At 28.0% G+C, this 16,247-nt stretch overlaps 1 protein-coding gene across 1 annotated transcript in view; it reads left to right on the top strand.

The window, feature by feature from the left end:
• The first annotated feature begins 492 nt into the window (after positions 1-492).
• The window catches only part of LOC107442707 (putative ammonium transporter 3), a 39,445-nt gene continuing 23,690 nt past the window's right edge, over positions 493-16,247 (top strand). Inside the window, exon 1 of the mRNA XM_043053440.2 lies at positions 493-641. The gene's annotated coding sequence lies outside the window, so the exon portion shown is untranslated. The remainder of the gene's footprint in view (positions 642-16,247) is intronic.

The following is a 16,247-nucleotide window of genomic DNA, read 5'->3' as shown; positions in this document are numbered from 1 at the left end:
TTAATTGTTTCTTGCAGTTATGATAGAAGAATTAAAGTCACGAGCGTACATCCTTCTTGCGTGGAGGTGGAGGGTTCGAATCCCGCCGTAACCCTGGATGTATTCTTTGTGATATCCTTCTCTATTGTGCTATCTATTCTTCTACTTGACAAAAGTTTAAAAGCCTTAATTGAGCACACAAGCCTATAAATGTTGTACCAATAAACAATACATCTCCCTGCTACTTCTACAAATTGGAATACAGGTGGAACAATTTAACTAAGCATATGAGAATAAAAAGAAGAAATTTGATCTTGCTATCTTTATACTTCGGAGCATTTCGCAAGAGAACAATACTCTAACGGCAACTTCAATGCAAGTGTTCAGATTATCAACCAACATTCGTGATGCAATTTTTTATGTTACGATTCGAATTCTGAATCACAGCATTGCTTCTAAATTATCTTTTGTTAATAATGACCAACAATAAACTACTTAACCGCCGTAATATAACTGCGACCATGGGGTAAAAGTCTATTTAAGCTATCCAGACGCTTCGTTGTGTGCTCTCTGTTCGAAAGTTAGGGTAACCGAGTATTATTATGTCAATACTCACTCCAAAAATACTAGATTTTAAGCTAAGGTAGCTTCAGCTTTAGTTGGTAAGTTTATCTTTGTAGCTTTATAGAATTTTAGCCTCTAGAATATTTAGTTGTGTAGAATTAACATTTGTAACGTCTTAGAAATATTTTTATTAAGCACGTTTGCGTTAACAAAAACGGTGACTTAGAATTGCTTTCAACAATTTGCTCCGAGTGAATATTCAGATTCTAATTTTATCACGGAACTGTTGTAAGCATGCCGAAGGTTACTTAATGAAGAGTAATTAGCATTGCTTTTAAATGTTCGTAAATAAATGGCCCAAATATCAGAAACAAACTTTATTTTTAAATCAATGAAATAAGTGCTGCTTATAAATGATATATTTAGAATAACATTTGTCAGTGAACCTGCATTTGTAAAAATAAACGCACATTCACTGTCGAGAATATATTGATTGATGAGATTGTCCTTAAAAAAATAAAAGCAATGAAAAAAGTTACAAATCAGTAAAAATTTAAACAAATTAGATGAATCGAGAAATGGTTAAACTGCACTTGTGTGAAAGGTTTTCATTTATCTTAGATAAATTTCTCATGTTATGTCTAAATTAACTTAGAAAATAGAATACAAGATTGTTCTCTTTAAAATTAGGCTTTTCAGTCTGCGAATAATTAGTAATTTTGACTTTACCGTAAAGAAATGTTTTTAAATTTATATGAAATTTAGAATTCTAAATATTGCTGTGTCACAATAAGTAAATTGGCAATTGCATCTACAGTAATTGGAGCCACTCTTTGACTGGATTGTCGACTTGGAGCCACTCTTTGACTGGATTGTCGACTTGGAGCCACGCTTTGACTGGATTGTCGACTTGGAGCCCCGCTTTGACTGGATTGTCGACTTGGAGCCCCGCTTTGACTGGATTGTCGATTTGGAGCCCCGCTTTGACTGGATTGTCGACTTGGAGCCCCGCTTTGACTGGATAGCCGAGCATTAAAGGCAAAATTTAACTCTTAAATAATCATTGTTAGATATGTATGATTTATTTGACTCAATAATTTTTTATCATGATATATTCAAAGTTTATCTTGCTGTTTTGTGTTAAAATTTAGGTCAAAATTCTTAAATTTAATTTTGAAGTTAGTCACTCTTTGAGGTTTATTTTAAATGCAGTCTTTGTTACATTTATTTTACAAAATATTTTTATTTTTCAATTAAATTTATTTTAACTTATAATTTGAGAACAGGTTATTGCGTGAGAAAATTATTAACATATTTATGAGTAATTAGAAAACCAATATTTTGAGCCCCTAGTTTCTATTGAAATATTTATATGATTAGAAATTTAGAGGTTGGGAGTTTTATTCTGGTATTGCACGTTACTCGTACTTTGGTTATCGGTAGTAGTAAACTCTACACAGGTACGATCGAATTTTTTTAATGTATTCTACAAATCTTCATATATTAAAGTTCCAAGTCCCTTGCAATTTTATTTAGAAAAAAATTATAAAAATATTCAAATTTAACTGATAAATGAAAAATCTACTGCATGTTTCGAAATTGCGATTAATTTTATGAGAAGTGACAATTACTCTTCAAAGCAATGATAAAGATATCAAACCTTGAATTTTGCAGTCACAGTTTTTGATGTCATATGGTTTGTTACAGACCTTGGTCACCTGATTTGTTGTATATCGTAATAGAATTTAAAACTTGGCTATATGCCAGAAGTTTACAAGAAAAGCTAATAAGTTTAAAAAACAACCAAGTATTAACAAATACTTTTATAAGTCTATGTGCAAAATTTTTTGTTACTTAAAATTTGCTTAAATAGATATTGTCTAGCCTCAAAGAATGTAATTTTGCGTTATCATATGATTTTGGGATCCCATTGAAATTTCTATCAAACCTGATAATTAATCAAGTTAAGAAATGTTTAATTAGTTTTATAAGAGTTGGTGCAAATTTTAGTCTTCAAAAAAATTAAAAAAATCCTTTACTAGTAAACATGTCAGAATCGTATCTAAAAATCATTTTGCGACGGCTTTCACATGCTAATTATTATTAACGTATTTTAGCTTTTTAAGCATTATTACACAAAAAATTTGCTAAAAAATAAATTTTTCAAAGAAATTATGAAAATTGCATTTATACGAATTATATTGGACTGAAATAAAACGTATCTAGACACCTTAATATTTTTTTTAAAACAAAAAACATTGATAAAATACTGTGTTAACTGAAGTTTAGGAAAGCTCCAGATTCTATTCGTTCTACATGTTGTAAAAACACCTTTAACTTAATAATCTCGGATCATAGAGTTCACCAAAGTGGTAAACTGGCATTGCATATTTCTCAAACTATTTTTCGAAGTAAACAATCTGTGATCTTATTCATTAAATTTTTCTTCGTTGCCAATAAAGCAAATACTCATGAATACAGTTAAATAAGTATACTTTAACCTTGGCTAAGGGAAGAATGCCTTAGCACAGGCTTGTTGAGAAGGCCAAGGCCCATCCTGGGCTGTCGTGCCAATGAGAAGAAGTAGTATACTTTACAGTAACTTGTATAGTATTTAAATGTAAAACAGAATAGATTACTTTTTTCGATCTGGGCGTCATGTTACTCTTAACAATGAAATTTTTAAAGTTCTAAATACTGATTTCTTTTAAATGAATTTTTACTGTTGAAACTTGTTTATTTTAATATCCGGTCTAAATGTTTCGTTTTAAGTGTATTTTACTTATTGCTTGGTTTCTAAGGATGCATGCACACAAATATAAACAAAACAGCCAATACAACTTTCATTAGATTCAGCACATAATTGAACATTGTATATGGTACTCAACACCGCGTAATTTGTTTTCTTAATTTCGGGAGAAAAAAAATTGCAGTTCTGAGAGGAAATTTCTTTTCGGATAAGTATACTTTTAAAACAAAATATAATGAAATATATTGACAGGAATTTCTTGAAAGTATCATCGTTAGTATTTTTATACAAAGTTCAATAAATCTAATTTAATTGTAATCATTAGTTTAAAAAAAAGTCATAAGCGTTTCATTTTTATTTTTAAATTCTGTGCAGGAACAATTAACTTATTTTTAGGATGAGTATATGGGTTGTTATTATATCCTAAATATGGGCAATTTGATTTCGACGGATTTTATTTTTTTACTTATCACTTTCAAAAGTAGAGTATTTTTTTTCTAGTCTAATATTGTAAGTTAAAAACAGTTTGAGAGAAGTTTTAAAAAGTGAAAATAATATTGCTATTTTATAGAGAATTACAGTTAAATTATGAGAAACTAGTTAATAAATCTTAAAATAAGGAAGAAAATATCTAAGACTCTGTATTTGTTTCCAATTTGGTAATGTTCATGAAATCGAATTGGAATATTTTATTTCTTTCGCATTGCTTGTAAAAATCAATACAATATCTTTATTTTTAATTTTATTTACGTTCGATATCAAAGAGCTTCAAAAATTGGTGAGTAATGAAATGAAGTAAGTACTTTGGAAAACTAATTGTTGCAGTAGGTAGATGGCATTGATGTACATATTTTAAACTGGTATCAGCAACACTGTTACACTTCTAAATACTTTGATGCTACTAACATTGGATTTTACTAAACACTAACATTAATACTAATAATCTAAACTACGAAAAGTATTTAGGAGTGTTAATAGTAACATCAGGGATCTACAACTATCTTAAATAACAGGTCGCTACTGCGTTTAAAAATTCAGTTGGGCCAAGAATGTAGCGGAACTCTTTTATGCTGTTCTAAATTCTAGAGCATGCTGGGCTCTTAAAAATTGATTCTGATTCCTAGAAATTTTGTATTTTTGTAGATCCCAGAATATGAAACTAGTCAAATTTGTTACCTTGCAAATGAATGTATGCTATGAAATGCTTAGTTTTGTGTATGTAATATAAAATCGTGTGTGCAGGCTATGTAAGTAGTGCAAATGCTATGTGTTACAGTAAGTACTTTTTAAGGGCAAATCAAGCAATGCAAAAGAAATACTTATTCTATTGATGTAATTTGTTTAAATAACGCAATGCTTTTATATAAAAATTGATAATCTAGAGTAATATGGCTATAGATTTGAATATAGTTTTGAGAACTTTCAGATTATAAGAAATTTTTATCGGAGTAATTTTTTTTAAATGGAATAAAACATGGGATGAAATAGCCCGGGAATTTCATCTTGTGTTTAATTCCAGAAAACAAACTTTTCTCCATAAATTAAGTTCTTACTTTGAAATATAACAAATTTTTAAATTTTAGTATGCTATAGTGAGTATTAACTAAATCTTTCCCATTTACAGTTCAGTTCAGTTTCTAGAAGCTAATTTCAATGATTGTTTTAAAAAAAATTTAAATTCAATATAGTAAATGTGTATCTAAAAAAGTTGAACCAAATTTTAAATTCGGAGATCCGTTTATAAAGTAAAATAAGGAGCAAGTTTTAATATTGTATTTTAGGAATTTTCAATATGAGAGAGATCTGTAACTTCGCGTTCATTGAAAATATTAAATTTATAACTAAACCAAACTTAAACCTTGCGACCCACCTAAATCTCAGTGTGCAAAAGAATTTTTGAAGCTAATTTTAGTTATTTTCCAGTCTAAAATATTTAAGACTATCTAAATAGTTCTATTTTAATTAGAGTAAAAGATGACTATAATATGATAACAATTAGTGACAAAATAATTTAGATTGAAATAATTTCTCCCTTGTTTAAAATAGGCATTTTATCCAGATTCGTTAACATGAATTTTGTCTAATATTGTAAATTTGGAACAAGTTCCAAAATGAGCTCTCCTTACATACTTCAGTTATCACAAATAAAGTATTTTATCTTCAAATGTATGAAATAATTCAATGGTACACAGTGAAAACTGCTATTTCTTCTTTAAATTTAAAGGAAATCTGAAATAATTAAATGCAATGAATTCCTAACTCTTGTCCCGTTTAATTTTTGTTCTTTCTTTTCAGTTAAAATCGATTTGAGTTAAATTACTATCTTTAATATTAATTTTTTGTAGTGTTTCTTTAAAATAACTTTCTTAACGAGGCCAACTTCAACCGAACAACTTCAGCCGAATGTTAGTTCTCTAATTTGTTACGCAATACCGAAATCCGTTCAATTTCTATATTATATTTTTATCCAAATTTTTTATAAAATTACTCTACAATCTTAAGCCCATATCGAAAATATTCACCAACTTATATTCACCAACTGAAAATATTCACAAACTTAAATTTAAGAAATACATTTTTACCCTATATAGAAAAAGGTGACAATTCTGTATTAACACATTTGAATGCTCGCGGAATTCTGAGAATGCTGAAACAAGCGGGGTTAGTTCAAATATAATAATAAAATGAAGGTTTTCAGAATTTTAATTTACCATTGATAAGCATGCTCAGTTTTTGAAATAAAATTTTAAAAGTGACTCTATATGACCAAGTATTTACAAAATTTTAAATATATCCTGAATTTTACTATACTATCAGGTTCCTAATATGATATTGGCAAATATAAGTGTACAAATAATGCCCTAGAAATGTGACTGGAAAATAATTGCGACCCATAAGCTGTGGGAAATCAATATGGTAATAGAAAGTATTTTAATTTAAGAAACTAAAGCCAAATGTTTTTAATTTGACCCCTCCTGATTTGTATATATTGTATCCATTGTATATATTGCTTATGTTTCTAGAATAAAGTAGAAGCAAATTCTTAAAATAGAGATAATGTTCGAAGGGAAGATGCTACTCCAGTATGATTATCGTCGAAAATTGGTAATTTAGTTTGGTGTACTTCCTGAAATCCGCACTTCAAACACCACGACTTTTTCTCACTTCACCCATTTTTTGATGAAATCGAAGCAGATCTGACGCATGCGAATGTTTACCAATAAGAAATACCATTCCAGGCAGAGGTAAACTTTTTATAAATAAAAAAAGAACTTCGCGTATGGAACTCTACTATTGGCAATAAATCTCTTCTTAAGCATTTATACTATATTAAAAACTTAAATTATTAAATTTTTTAAATTAAAAAAATCGAACCTTAAAAAGGACTTGAATTGAAACGAGTTTAAATAGACTTAACACCATTTTTAAAGTAAATTTATTTTGCTTCTTAGATATTTAATATTGCATTAAATTTAAAACTAACGATTAAAATTGTATGAATCATAATTTTGTGGATTTTTAACGAACTTAGGCTGAATCTAGCTAACTTTTCTTCTTCCTTTAATTTGTTCTCAAATTGATATTAGTGTTCTATATTTTATGCTATGTATTGTAAGCGTAACCAAAATTTTTTATATGTTCATAACACATAGGTATTAAAATGTCAAAATTCATGAACATCAGATTGCATTAAAATAAACTTTTTGTTGAGAACATATTCAACATAAAGTATAAAATAGTTTTTTTTAAATGTCTATTAGATACCAAAACTTGTGACTTTTTAACTAGTTATAATATGAAGGGTGAACATTATCAAAATTTATTTCACTAAAATGCTACTATAAATATATTCAGCACAAAGTATCAAATTTAAAAAGAAAAAAAAAAGGATTCAAAAACCTCCTAACTAGATTTACTAGAGTGTGATATGAATATTGTTTTAAAAAATTTGAAAATTAATTAACTAAAAAGCTGTGATGAACTGGCATTCGACGGATGCTTTCTATGCATTACGGGGACATCGATCTGCAACAGAGAAGTTTGCGGGGGTGGATCGGAAGTTTCGTAGCGACTGGGGGAGTGTGGGGCATGAAGTGGAGGTGGTAGACGGCCGTTCTGCCTTCTCTTCGTGTTTCACAGTCATTCAGCCGTTTCGGAACTTCTCGGTTCATGCGTGCAAATTACTGCTGTGGAACAATGTTCTCATACTGTGTCGAAAGTTTAACGTTAAATCTCAGTGTAAGCAGCATTTTTCGGTTGTAAAATAAAAATTTATTAGCTTATTCATTAATGCATACTGAGCGATTATTTAGATAAATAAAAATAAAATTAAGGCAATACATAGGCATGTAACTACTTGCCAGACGCAGATTTGTTCAAATTTCTGAGTTTGTGTTCGAATAATATAAAGCTTTAATAAGTAAAAGCAAACTAATAAAATCTATTAAATTTTAATGAAAATTGGAAATAAAAAGCTATGATTTATGTAACTGAAATAGAGAAACATTTTATTTATTAGTGTGCGAAGAAAATGCTTTTTATTCCAAAACTAACTCTCACATTTTGCTTAAAGGTTGCTAAAATTTGAAATGAGTTTATTTTAGTCGGATATATTACTTTGTATAAAATTACATTGTGCTGGATATAGAAAAAGGATTTTTTTTAAAAATTAAAACGTGGATTTTATAATTTAAATTTTTTCTTCGAAAACATTTTCTTTGAATGCTTTATTCAGTACTATTATTCATATAATTTAGCTTTCCTTTTGAAATCAAGCTGTTGTAATTGTTTTTAAATAATTTTATACATAGTTGTACTTGAACAAAATTGTTTATATTTCATATTGAAGTTCTTGTGTGGCTCTGATACAAAATCTGTTAACTGCTATTAAGTTAATACAATTTGAACAAACCACGTTACAAAAAGTTTAAGCTAAAATTTTTCTAATGAAAATACGAGAAAATAGAATATTGAAGCTGTGTAAAAGCTTCATACTATGCTTTTTACTAAAATCTTTCTAAAAATTGCAGTTGGCAAATTTTTATTGAAAAATGACTAAAAAAGATGCTTTATATTGTATTTTGATGTTACAGCATTAAGTGTGCTTGTATATTTAGTTTAAACGGAAAAATTACTGTATTTTATGAATTTAAAACTATATTTGAATAAAATTGAAGTTTTTAAAGCGTTAAGTTATTTATCATGTTTATTTTTGAGAAAGTTATCCTTCTTTAAATATTGTTCTTATTGTTTTTTTGTCGACATAGTGATGCCTAGATGTTACATTATTTTCAGAGAGCGAAAGTTAAATTTTACCATTTAATCTTACTGGAATAAATTTAAAATCCAAAAATCACCGTATATTTTACGAATTTAGCATTGAATAAAATTAATTATTTAAGTGATGTTATTTTTGGTGTCTATCACTAAGAAATTTATCCTTTAAATACTGTTCGAACTTATCTTTTGCGTACATAGTGGTTGCTGGATGGACGTTACCGTATTACTTTAATATTTTCAGAGAGCAAACGTTAAATTTTAGCACTTGACCTTACTGAATAAATTTTAGTGCTTTTCTCTTAAGTTACATTGATATTTTGACATAAGAGGAGAAATAAAAATGTTATAATTTCTGTAGACCTAGTGGAAATAATTAACAGATGCAAGTTATCTAGGATTAAGGAATTTCTACAGTGAAATTTTGAATTTTATCCATTGCCTAGACAAGCAATTATTTAAACTTTTTATTTTCTCAAATATTTTTTTCTATTTTAAGTTCATTTTAGGAAGAATCCTTTTTTTTTATTTTTAATGAGAGATTTTCTTTGCCGGAAAAATTCATTGTTTTAAGATGGCATGACTAATTAAATCCCAAAAGCATGGCATAAAAGAGTTTAGAGAAAGTTAATTTTAAAGAGCAAAGAAACTTCAATGAACAGTTAACTAGATATCATTCTGTTAATCAACTCTAAAAGGTTTTTTTTTTTCAAAATTAAAATGCAAAGATATTTAGTGGGGCAAAATTTTTAGTTGAAGAAATATTAAAGGAAAATGCACTCATTTGAAAGGAATTCATAGTTAAACTACGTTTCATATCTTTCTAAATAATGAAACATAAAGTTTCATGTCAGATTATAAACTATTATTAGGAATCGTGCGGGTTTAAATTTGCTTTCGAATAATACAATGTAATGTAGTATATTAGTGTGCAAAAAATGCGTTGTATTCCAAAACTTGCTCACACATTTGCTAAAATTTGTATAAAAATATAAATTTATTTACATCTTTCGTATAAAATTACATTCTGTTGAATGCAGTAAAAAAATTCTATTTTTCAAATTAAAACCTGGATTTTGCAACTTAGGTACATTAAGAACATTTTCTGTGAATGTTTAATTCCGTATTGTTCATATAGTTCAAATTTTCCTTTTTAAGTAGAGTTGCTGTAATTTTTTGTGTAATTTTACATATAGCTGTACTAGAACAAAGTTGTTAATATTTCATAAGGAAGTAGTCTCTGATACGAAATATGTTAACTGCTATTAAGTTAAAATAAGGATTAAAACAAACCCTGACAAAAAGTTAGACAAATTTTTTTTAATAATATTAGGAGAGAAAGTTAATAATGAATTTGTGACAAAGTTTCATACTAGTTTCTTTTCCAAAATTGCAGTTGGCAAATTTTGCATCCAGTTTTTTATTGTAAGACTAAAAAAATGTTGCATTTTGATGTTACAGCATTAAGTGACATTGTATATTTAGTTTAATCCCAGAAATTTCTGTATTTCTTATGAATTTAGAATTAAATAAAATTGATTATTAAAGCGTGATGTTTTTGGTATTTATCACTAAGAAATTAATTCTTTAAATATTCTGATTTATTGGCTTTTGAGTACAATGTTTGCTAGACGCTACTGTATTTTAATATTTTCAGAGATCAAGCGTGAAATTTTAGCACTTAACCTTACTTGAATAAATTTAAGTGCATTTCCCTTAAGCTACATTGATATTTTTACATATAAGCTACATTGATATTTTTATATAAGAGAAGAAATAAATGTTTTTATTTTGTAGATCTAGTCGAATAGTTAATTAGGGATAAGTTGTGTAGGGTTAATATTTTTACAGTAAAATTTTCAATGTTATTCAATTATGCATTGCTTAGACATGGAGTTGTTTAAACCTTTTATTTTCTCATAAAAAAGATGCCTATTCCATTATTATCAATTAATTTTTAGTAGGAAACTTTTAAATTGAAACAAATCAAATAAAAAAGAAATTACAACATATGGAATCCGGAAAATGCTATTGGGAAAGATATTAAATTCATACAACTCATTATGCGTTCTATATGATTAAGTATTCATTTCTGTGAAAATGTGCAAGCCTTGAATTAAATAGAAATAAACCTATTCTTTGAAAGTTTGCGAGTACAGAATTAAATAAAATGCAATTTTCTGAAAGTTTATTCCATGAGTAGGATCGACTGACTTTTCTAGTTTATATGAAATGAAACTTATTTGTATATGTATAACTATAGAATCCCGTCCCTAGAGTGCGAAAATTTTAGCAGTAATATTCCTCTTAAGACAGTTTTAAGGGTTTTTAACCCTCAACGAAACGCGGTCAAACCCAGAGACAAACGGCAATGTTTTTTTTTTTTAAAAACAGGGTGCGTAGCCAAATCTTGCAACAAAAAATATGTACTTTAAGTACTCAAAATTTATTTTTAAGAACTATTTACATTAACAAAGTCCCGCAGTGGACTGATCGTTAAGACACGGTTCCCAGCAGATCACCGAAGTCAAGCATCACTGGCTGCGGTTAGTGTGCGGGTGGGTGACCACTTGGATCTGCCTGCGTAGGGACCGAGGGTGTGCGGTATTGGTCCTCGTTAAACTGTTCTACCGTAAAGTGCTCGACTTCGCGTGCAGGTCGTCGGGCTACCGAAGCGGGGGTGCCATCCCCTCCGCAGAGGATCAAAATTGTGATGGCATGTCTTCGGATCATCCTCAAGGATGTTTCCCAGACCGTCGCCAATAGCCCATTGTGCAGCTCTAGTGCGACGTAAATTAACAACAACTACATTAACAAAATCCAAAATAATTTTCAAAGACTTTACATGATTATGATAAAGTAACTATTTTTCTTGATTATATTAGCCATTGTAAAATGATTAAGAGGTTTTTCAGTTCGATATCAGACGGTGGAAAAGGAAATCTGAAATTGAGAATATCTTGCAAAATGCAGCAGAGAGTGCAATAATCTCACCGATCCCAGCTCAGTATCTATGCACATACGGACTAGCAAGTATTTATCAAAGAACATCTAAAACTATTTGCGCTTTCATACGCTACGCCGAAATAGATTGTAGTTGAGTGAATTGTGAAAACGCTAAATAGAAAAATGTTAAAAGCACGCTTTTGCGTAACGTGTAGCAAAACTCGACATGGTGAAGAAAAAAAAATCTCATTTTCGAAAAGAGAAAATTAAGCACTATTTTAAAACACCCATAAATAAAACACCTTCAAGAGCTTTTAAATAACGAAAATCGATAATAAGCACTTTTTAAAATTGCTACGCACCGTGTTTCGCTACAACAAAATTTAACGCATAAACATTTAATTTTAAATGAAACTGCTCCTACATGCAATTTTTGCCGCGAACCTCTTACAGTGAAAAATTTCTTGACACAGTGTTTAAAATTTAAATTGAAAAGAAGCCAGCGTACTATAACTGTTACTTTCCAACCTTATTGTATTTACTTGGAGAACCCCTCATCCTAATTTAAAGCTTTACCTTAAAGACGTCGGATTTTATAATTCGGTTTAGTTCAAATTTTAATAAATTAACCAGTTTTATCGCATTATATTGATTTTAGCCAAATTACTTCAGTTGTTTTGATTGTAACCAAGATTCTTCAAATTTAACCTCGTGTTTGAATTTGAACTATGATATATGACCTTTTAACCTAGTTTTAGGCGCGGCATAGCTAAACTATGGCTCTTGCACCAAAAATTTACAACACTCACTCACTCACAAAAAGCAAATTGAGAACACAAAATAGTATAATTATGAAAGTGGATCTCTCTGGATATGAGGAAATATTTTCTAGATTGATGGAAAGGTTATGAAAGAAATTTAAAGTTTCTATTTACATGAATGAATTTTGCGAAACCGCGTCCTATAAATAATGAAAAGTTTGTTAGCTGTACTTTTCTTGACCACTTAATGTTATCGCTTTATACCTGTAAAGTTTTTAAAGTTAAGTTAGACTGTGAATTTGACTTATTTACTATGATATAATTCTCCAACCTATTTTGGATAGAATTTAATTACTTTTGTAATATTATTTTTATCTTAAAAGTGCGATTAAAAAATGGCAAAAATAAAATTGGATTTTGTGTATGTGGGATACATGTATAATAAATATAATGCATAAATACATTGTGCGTATTCAATATTAATTGACACGATTTATGTCTATTTTATTTTTTACATTATATTAATATTCGGAATGTCTCATAATAATCCCCTAGAATTTATATTCTTATCAAAAATGAAGTTGATAATGTTTAGGGGAGTGCACATTGATTTTTAGATGAAGCCGCAAGCGAATTATAAGTAATCATAATTAGTTGGAGTGAAAAGGCTAAAACCATTGTTATTTATTAGTGTTAACCAGTATTTAGGTAAAAACTTAAGGTTTCTTCTCCTCTTGGTTTCCTCCAACAATAATTGATGATTTAAACAATGCATTTGTTCGTTTTCTTTATGCTCTCTACTCTCATTCTACACCTTATAACATATATATTTTACAGATTTAACTTCGATAATGAAAAATGTATAGGGTTTAACCCTGCCGGAAAAATCCATTGTTTCAAGATGGCATGACTAATTAAATCTCAAAAGCATGGCATAAAGGAGTTTAGAGAAAGTTAATTTTAAACAGCAAAGAAACTTCAATGAACAGTTAACTAGATATCATTCTGTTAATCAACTCTAAAAGATTTTTATTCAAAAATAAAATACAAAGATATTTAGTGGGGCAAAATTTTTAGTTGAGTGCATTTTCTTTTAATATTTCTTCATTTGAAAGGAATTCATAGTTAAACTACGTTACATATCTTCCTAAATAATGAAACATAAAATTTCATGTCAGATTATAAACTATTATTGGGAATCGTGCAGGTTTAAATTTGCCTTCGAATAATACAATGTAATGTAGAATATTAGTGTGCAAAAAATTCCTTGTATTCCAAAACTTGCTCTCACATTTGCTAAAATTTGTATAAAAATATAAATTTATTTACATCTTTCGTATAAAATTACATTCTGTTGAATGTAGTAAAAAATTCTATTTTTCAAATTAAAACCTGGATTTTGCAACTTAGATATATTAAGAGCATTTTCTGTGAATGCTTAATTAGTATTGTTCATATAGTTTAAGTTTTCCTTTTTAAGTAGAGTTGTTGTAATTTTTTGTGTAACTTTACAGATGGCTGTACTAGAACAAAGTTGTTAATATTTNTTTAAAAATAAACTAGAACAAAAAAAATCCTTGAAATATTTGATAGCTCGGTTAAAGCGGAAACTCGGATAACCGGGGCTCGGATAATATATATATATATATATATACATATAAAAATATTTCATTTTCGAAGGGCACTTTAAAGCGTTAAAATGGAGAAATTGTTGAACATATACTGTATATATATAAATGGTCCTGAATCTCTCCTTCATATTAAACTAAAATTTTATTATAACCTATTATAATATACTATACAACCATACAAATATTAATAGTTATAGAGAAATTAAGGGGCCTCAAGTGTCGCACACTATATTTCCATTGAAAAAGAGTGGGACATTACTTAAAAAGCCATTTCGTAACGTAAATAAAGTATTCTTTTACTTAAAAATAAGACTTTTTATTTTGATTTAAGTGCGTTTTAAAGCCTTAAAATGGAGAAATTGTTGCTCATACAAATTTCGCTCCCCTCAATATTAACCTATCATCTCCACCAGACATTATATTTTAATACACTCCGTATTAAAAGAAGACAAATTAGACAATATGAATTAAAAAAAAGAGAGGGAAAGTACTTAAAAAGCTTCTTTTCTCTCAAGACATTCAATGAACTTTAATTAATTATTTGCAGAGTTTGCGATTATTTTTATTTTTATTTTTATTCAAATACACCGTAGGAACTTTAATTTATGATTAAAAAAACTTAATTTAATTTTGATTAAACATTTATAAACATTAAAACTACGTTATAATAATATATCAGAAGCCCTAACTTTCGAAAATAATTTTTCATGATAATACATAGCTTTGCATGCATATCAACCATTTTGAAACAAATGCATGATTGAAATTTAAAAACTCGATGAAATAAAGAATTTAAAAAATACTTCAGGTGACTGTCTAGGTTTTTCTGAGGGGTAAATATTTTGTGAAAATTGTGATTTGCAGAGTTTGTGATTTTTTTTTTTTTTGATTTTTATTCAAATACACCGTAAGAACTTTAATTTATGATTAAAAAAACTTTATAAATGTTTAATCAAAATTAAATTAACATTAAAACTATATTATAATAATATTTTAGAAGCCCTAACTTTCTAAAATAATTTTTCATTATAATACATAGCTTTGTATGCATAGCAACCATTTCGAAACAAATGCATGATTGAAATTTAAAAACTCGATGAAATAAAGAATTTAAAAAATACTTCAGGTGACTGTCTAGGTTTTTCTGAGGGGTAAATATTTTGTGAAAATTTAGACATAATTTGTGAAAATTAAAAATTTTATTTAAAAATGAACGCAAAAATATGGTAAAAGTAGGGATTTATCGTTTCTTACGAGACACAAAAATAAATTTTAAGAAAAAGTATTTTGTGAAATTATTCTACTGTTTTTCTTAAGGTATCCGACTACCTTCGGAACAAAATTTTTGAAAAATAAATATTTTCTACAACATTATTGCAATTTATATTGTATATTAATTTAAATAAACATATTTAATAGAGAAAATTTAAATATACAGGAAATTTTTTGTTTAAAGAGTATTTTTTAGATAATTTTAATGAAAATAACTCATTAACGGAAAACACTCTACACAAAAAACTATTGTACATGCAGCTATCAAACTTTTTGAGCCGTTTCGTATAACCCTCTGAAGTGTTATGAACCTCAACTTAAATGATATCATGAAATTAAAAAAATTTATGGAGTGTTAAGCATATTTTTCCATTTTTTTTCACATTTTCTTCACATTATCTACTGCAAAATATCTCATAAAACAAAAAATAATACAGTTATCTGAATTCTGGAGGTCTGTTACATAACCACCAATACAAGAAACAATCTCTGAAAGTTTGAAGACAAATTTATTATAATTAGTTGAGTTATCTTGTTTTCCGTAGACAAAAAACAGCAAAATTGTCATTTTGAGAAAAACACAATTAAAGTTTATAATTACATTTTTTCTAAAAACTATGAATGTTTGTCAGTAGGAAGTTATTATATTTTATAGGGGGCACATTCCTTCACACATTTTCTTAGTTTTATTTAACGTAGCGATATTTTAACGTATTATTTAGCGATATTTTAAAGTATTTAGTGAATAACATCAAAAGTCTACTACTTATAAAGCATTTAACACAGGAACAATTTTTTATTAAACAACCATCTTACTGTATTTTCACACTTTAATATATATGTCTAAATATAGTTTTTATTAATAATTAGAAGTAAAAAATATTTTTTATAATATTTATAATAGCTCAAATCTAGAATTTTCTTCTAAATGCAATTTGTTATCATAGCAAACCGGACAACATAATGAAGCTAATATCACCATTAGGATCTCAATATCAATTATTCGATTGCCACACAGATTGTTTTTATCCAAAGGCATCAGTTCTTTATTGACATTGAGATCCTAAT

Source organism: Parasteatoda tepidariorum, chromosome 9, assembly GCF_043381705.1.
Source record: "Parasteatoda tepidariorum isolate YZ-2023 chromosome 9, CAS_Ptep_4.0, whole genome shotgun sequence".
In the NCBI taxonomy this organism is placed as follows: Eukaryota; Metazoa; Arthropoda; class Arachnida; order Araneae; family Theridiidae; genus Parasteatoda; species Parasteatoda tepidariorum.
The sequence above is the reverse complement of the archived record's forward strand: the minus strand, read 5'-3'. Positions and strand labels throughout refer to the sequence as shown.